Source organism: Macaca fascicularis, chromosome 6, assembly GCF_037993035.2.
Source record: "Macaca fascicularis isolate 582-1 chromosome 6, T2T-MFA8v1.1".
Lineage (NCBI taxonomy): Eukaryota > Metazoa > Chordata > Mammalia > Primates > Cercopithecidae > Macaca > Macaca fascicularis.
The window spans coordinates 158428444-158434443 of NC_088380.1; the positions used below are offsets into that span (position 1 = coordinate 158428444).

Below are 6000 nucleotides of genomic sequence, written 5' to 3' on the forward strand. Positions count from 1 at the left end.
CAGCCATAACTTACAATTTATGTATTCTGTTTTTGAATTTGTCATACACTACCAGGACAGAGTAGAGAGTGTACCAGGGATCCGATAGGGTTCTCTAATATACGCTTCCAAGAGTTTGAGCTTCTAGGAATTTTTCAAGATGCTATAATTCTCTGAGTCAATTCCCAAGACTTCATGAGCCCCTAAATCTATAATAGTAACTAACATTTAGAGAGTTCTTAGCTTGTGCCGACTATGCTAAGCACTCTACATGCATCAACTCTCAGCAGCTCTGTGCGATAGACAGCATTATACAACTCTCAGAAAGGTGGAATCATGCGTTAAGGTAACAGAGATGGAAAGTGTTAAGGCCAGGACTGGAACTCCAGCACCCCAGCTCCAGAGCCCACGTGCCATACTGATAGCGATCTCTACCGCTTCCTCAGGCTAAGCTTCCAAGGGTCCAAAATGATACGTTTTGCACCATTGAGCCTTGCATTTAATGGGAAGACCCTGAGGGGAGAGGATGCTGCAGGGACAGGCAGCAGCTCTGACACTGGACACGTGAGCACACGCAGGCCAACACGTGCACACATGCTGACGTTACTGCACCACTGGCTTGTTCCATCCTGCTTGGCTTGTGCCCAGGCCAACTGCTGCGGGCACTGGAGCCAAATGGGAACCAGAGAATTCTCATCTGTGAGCTCCCTGCCCCCAGCCAGCGGAAGGATAGATGGCATTTTCCTGTTGCCTCAGGTGGTCTTGCAGGGGCCGCCCAGGAACGGAAAAAGGAGCAAGGGAGGATTTCTCTCTTTTGCAGACTCACACTGGAAAATGCTTATGACATCGCCCCTTTCAGGAAGAGATGGATTTCAGAAGATAATTTGTTAATCAATGGGTAGTGGTGGAATATCAGGCACTGTGATCGGCCAAGGGGGAGAAAACAGGATATCTTAGCCTTCTAATCTGACTCCTTTCCTTGAATTGGTGTTCCACCTCACGGGCAGATAGGTCTACCTAGCCAAAGCACTCTAACTTAAACTCCTTTAACGGTCCTCCAATGTTTATAAAATAAAAGCCATGCTCCTGAAAATACTTTCTGAATTCTTTCTGTTTTAAAGAGATATATGGAAATATTTTCAGGTGCAATCATATATCTGGGGATTTTTGCTTCAAGATCATGTGATAGGGGAAGAGTTGGAGGAGGTATAGAGGAAACATAATTGTTGACCAGGCACAGTGGCTCAGGCTGGGCGCAGTGGCCCACACTTGTAATCCCGGCACTTTGGGAGGTCGAGGCAGGCAGATCACTTGAGGTGAGGAGTTCAAGACGAGCCTGGGGCAACATGGTGAAACCCTGTCTCTACTAAAAATACAAAAATTAGCTGGCTATGATGTCACACGCCTGTAGTCCCAGCTACACAGGAGGCTGAGGAACAAGAATCACTTGAGCCCAGGAGGTGGAGGTTGCAGTGAGCCAAGATCATGTCACGGCTCTCCACCTGGGCAACAGAATGAGGCTCCATCTCCAAAAAAAAAAAAAACCAACCCATGCCCCAAAATAAACATAATTGTTGAAGCTGAGTGATAGGGCTTCTTTACACCATTCTGTTTACTTCTGTGTATAATTTTCCTTCAATAGTACATTATATATATATGTGACATTTTTTTGAAAATGCCATGCTCCTTGGCCTGACACATACAAAAAAGAGGTAGGTTGGGGCCTTCAATGATCTGGCCCCAACCTATCTCTCGGACCATGTCTCCAGATGTTCCCCACCCAGTTTATAGGTTCCTGCACACATCTGCTGTTTTCTTTAACTGCTGTGCCTTTCCATATGTTATTTTCCCTCTGTTAAATGCCTTTCCCACTTTTCTTTCCTTATTTAACTCTCATTCAGCCTTTAAAACTGATGTTCAGTGCCAACTCCTCCAAGAACTTCATTGAATTTATAACCCAGCTACTGTCATTCCTCTGGGTCCCCATGCCAGCCTGAGTTTTACCACCTACTTCGAGATATTAAACCACCCATTTACAGGCCTGTCTCTACCAACTGTGAGTGTTTGGGGGCCTGACACATTGTAACTGCTCATTGAGTGTCTATTAAGATAACAGAACCATGTGACTTACAGGGATTAGCTTAACATTTCTGAGTCTCTATTCATGGTCTCCACACTGAAAACCATGACAACAAGAAGCAGTAGAGGGTGATGTGGGCAGTAGCGCAGAGTAGAAGAGAAGGAGTTTGTGAAAGGGCCTAACCTGGTGACCTGCACATAGAGGGTCTAAGTCATTGAGAATTCTCACAAATAGCTCACTGTTGACTGCATGCCGACCCAGGCAAACTGGCTATGTGACTCTAGGCAAGTAGTTCAAAAGCTATTGTTCCATCTGTAAAATGGGAGCAATGATTCTTCAAGGGAGACTTCAGAGAATTCCCAAGGGTTCTTCGAGTTGTACAGTTACAGCTATCTGTTGACCCACTGGCAATAGTGATGGAGTGGTGTGTGTGTGTGTATGTGTGAGTGAGTGTGTATGTGTCTGTTGGTGCATATTGACAGAGAGGAGTCTGATTGATGATGTTTTTGTCCCCTGGAAGGCAGCTGACAATCTAGAGATCAACCTCATTGCTGATCCCACATTGCCTCTGGAGGATGTGGGAGCCAACTGGCCTTCAAGACTGACCTGCCACTTACGTAAAAAATAGGAACACCTCCTGAACTGGGCTAGGCAGAGTGAAGCAGAGGCAAGTCCAAGTTCTGCGTAGTGGTCTGGTTTTCCCCACTGCTGTGTGACCTCAGTCAAGTTACCAGACTTCCCTGGTGAGCCCTCACCATTACCAACTGTCTGACTCAGTGATCTCTAAGGGCCCTTCCACTGGACTCTATCTATGAATGGGTTGGGGCTAATACTTAGTCCTCCAGTAAGCAGCAGTTCTCATCTATGATTTCAAAATGAAGATTCATTCATTCAGCCAGCAGATAGGCAATGAGCTTTTCTTATGTGCCAGGCACTGTGCTGCACCCAGGCGCCCGGGCAGTAAGCAAGACAGACCCATGGCTTATCTTAGTAGGAGAGCCAATATAAAAAAAGTTACACAAGGAATTAATAATTATAATTGTGATCATTCTCAGGAAGGAACACTTCAAGGTGCTGTGAGATGATACCCACTCCAGGAGGAAGAGAGAAGAATCAATTATTTGATGACCGTGAACATAATAAATAAGGTCCTACACATTTCCTGCATTACCTTCCATGCACCCCCTCATTTCTCACATCAATTCTCTGAGGAAAGAACCATGATGATCCCCATTTTTCAAATGAGGAGCTTGAGGTTTTAGAGAAGTTGAGGTCCAGGTCACTTGGCTAATAATATCCTGGAGTTGGACCCACACTTTACTTTGTAAACCTGTCTAGAAACCTCCATCATGAATGTGAGTGTTAGTACTATCAGTCCTAGAAATACTAGTGTTGAGGCTCTGAGCTAGCTCAGTTTGCACTCTAGGAGCCCGGGGATCATAGGAGGCTTCTAGAGGTCATGTCCATCCCCATTCAAAATGAATCCAAAAGACAGGGATTATCCAGGGGGTGCAAGCAGGTCCCTAATTGTACCAACTCCATCTCCCCCCAGACACACACAGGCTGTCTCTAAAACTTAGCGCCTGCCTGACAGCCTCTCCCACCTGGCCTTAACTGGTCAGCACCAGGCCAGTGCCACAGCCTGTCATAAAGCATCTGGAAGGAGAACTTACAGGCCAAGGTGAGTTCAGTTGCACTTAGGTTAGAGTATGCCAGAAGCTGAGCATCAGGCTAGCTGACATCATGGATTCAGCATCTTCCTGCAAGAAGTCTAACGTGTACTCTATGGAGAGCCCTGGGGGAGGGCCCTAGTTTGCCTCTTACAGGGACATGGAACATTGAGCCTCTCAAGGTTCTTCAACAGCAAGATGGAGACAATCACTCCTGCTCTGTCTACCCAACAGAATAGATGCAAAAGGGATCTTGGCCGGGTGTGGTGGCTCATGCCTGTAACCCCAGCACTTTAGGGGTCCAAGGTGGAAGAATTGTTTGAGCCCAAGAGTTCAAGACCAACCTGGGCAACATAGTGAGACCCCGTCTCTACAAAAAAACATTTTTTTTTTAATTAGCCAGGTGTGATGGTGTTTGTCTGTGGTCCTAGCTACTCAGGAGGCTGATGTGGGAGGATTGCTTGGGCCCAGGAGGTGGAAGCTAGAGTAAGCCATGATAATGCCACTGCACTCCAGCCTGGGTGACAGAGAGAGACCCTGTCTCAAAATAAATAAATATTTAATAAATAAATAAAGGGAGGAGGGGATCTTAACAAACACCCAAATGCCTTTATTTTATATGTTCAGACATAGGCCCAGAGAGGTTAGAAACTGTCCTAGGCCACACAGCCTGTGAGTCACAGAGACATGATTAATGAAATTCTCTTCCCACTCTGTCACACTGCCTAGATTTGAAACCTCAAAAATTTCAAAAGACCATGCATGCTCAGCATAGTCCCCAGAGCACAGGAAGCATTCAATGAGCATAAGCTGTGATAATTCTTAGTAGGGTCCTGCAAGCAAGGCATGTTCACCTGTCCAGTCTCTGCTCCCACCTGCAAAGCAGGGCTGAAGGACTAGAAGCACCTACTTCCTAGCCTACTTCTCCACCTCCGCTGAGTCCAGGCAGCAGCTCCAGATTGAGGCTGGGCACAGAGGCGGCCTTTCTGAGCCCTTGGCAAACTTCTGCACTGCCTCCCTGCTCCCCATGCTGGAGCAAATGGCACTGCACCCGCTCTGAGAACTGAACTCTAGCCCAGTGGCTCTGCTCAGCGTTCCACTCTGGCTCTCCTGCCTCCAGAGATATGCATCAGATTTCTGCTTTCCCCAAGACAGGGGAGCAGGGCTGTTCCCACCCCAACAACTCCAGTGCTGTGTTGGTGCCACTCAGACTCACGGTCTTCCACAGCCATTAGAGACTATGCACGCCCCCATTCTACAGTCAGGGAAGCGGAGGTCCTAATCTCAGCAGCCACTGGAGAACCAGAGCTGACCAGACTATCTGACTCTCCCTTAGCCGCCGGGTAGATTTGTCTGTGATAATGTTCCTGTGCCCACCTGGACACACACAAGAAGCCAGCAACTCTCAATTCCTGGCCCTGGCACTTCCCCCTAAAACTACAGAAGAAATATCCTCCTTGTCCTCTTAAAGGCTCATCTCCAGAAAGCCCAAGTGGGGGATTTGATTCTTCCAGGACAAGAATCCAACTTTCCACGTGTGCAAATATGACCTTCCTCCTCCACAAGATCACAGTCTCAGCCTTGCGCATTGCTGGGCCCCGATCCCCAGCCGCCGACTGGCTACCTCACTGGCTTCTTTCAGTGCACCTAGATGATCCAGGCCCAGATGTCCCTGTCTTCCCTCTCTGTGCCTGCTCCAGCCATCTCCTGGTTCCTTCTCTACCTTCCAGGAGTCCCCAACTCCAGCCTGCTTTGGAACCAGACTCGAGAATGGATTAACTTTGCCCGCCCCCCACCCCCCCACATCTTCCCATCCTCCAGCAATTCTTACCTGTGCCCTTCAGGTAGGGGAGGGTGCCCCAGAGCAGGCTGCTGGGCTGGCGCCCCTCTCACGAGGGCCAGGCTGACAGGCTCCAGAGGGAGGCGCAGAGACTCGGAGCAGGAAGGCGCGCAGCCCGCAGCCGGAGAGGCTGCTGAGAAAGTTGGAGTAGGTGTGTCCCAGCCCAGGAGGAGGAGGAGGAAAAAGGAGGTGGGAGAATTGAGGCGGATCATCCCCTCCTGCCAGCTCTCTGTCTCACGGAGAGGGAGGGAGGAAGCCAACTGGTTTGTGGCCCAGAACTCACGGTGGGGAATCGAGTCATGGAAAATGAAAGGAGCTGAGAAATCAGGCCCATCTCCACCTCCCTTCTTGGTTGCACTGAGGGATAAACTGAGGCCCTGGACTGGTAGGATAGCCCCGGGTCACACAGTCACACAGAGACCACGAGGGAA

The 6000-nt window shown here is 48.7% G+C and overlaps 1 protein-coding gene across 1 annotated transcript in view; it reads right to left on the reverse strand.

Annotated features, from left to right (window-relative positions):
- FAT2 (FAT atypical cadherin 2) overlaps nt 1-5724 on the reverse strand; it is an 87841-nt gene extending 82117 nt beyond the window's left edge. The window contains exon 1 of the mRNA XM_005558312.4: nt 5561-5724. The gene's annotated coding sequence lies outside the window, so the exon portion shown is untranslated. The remainder of the gene's footprint in view (nt 1-5560) is intronic.
- Between the last annotated feature and the right edge of the window lie 276 nt (nt 5725-6000).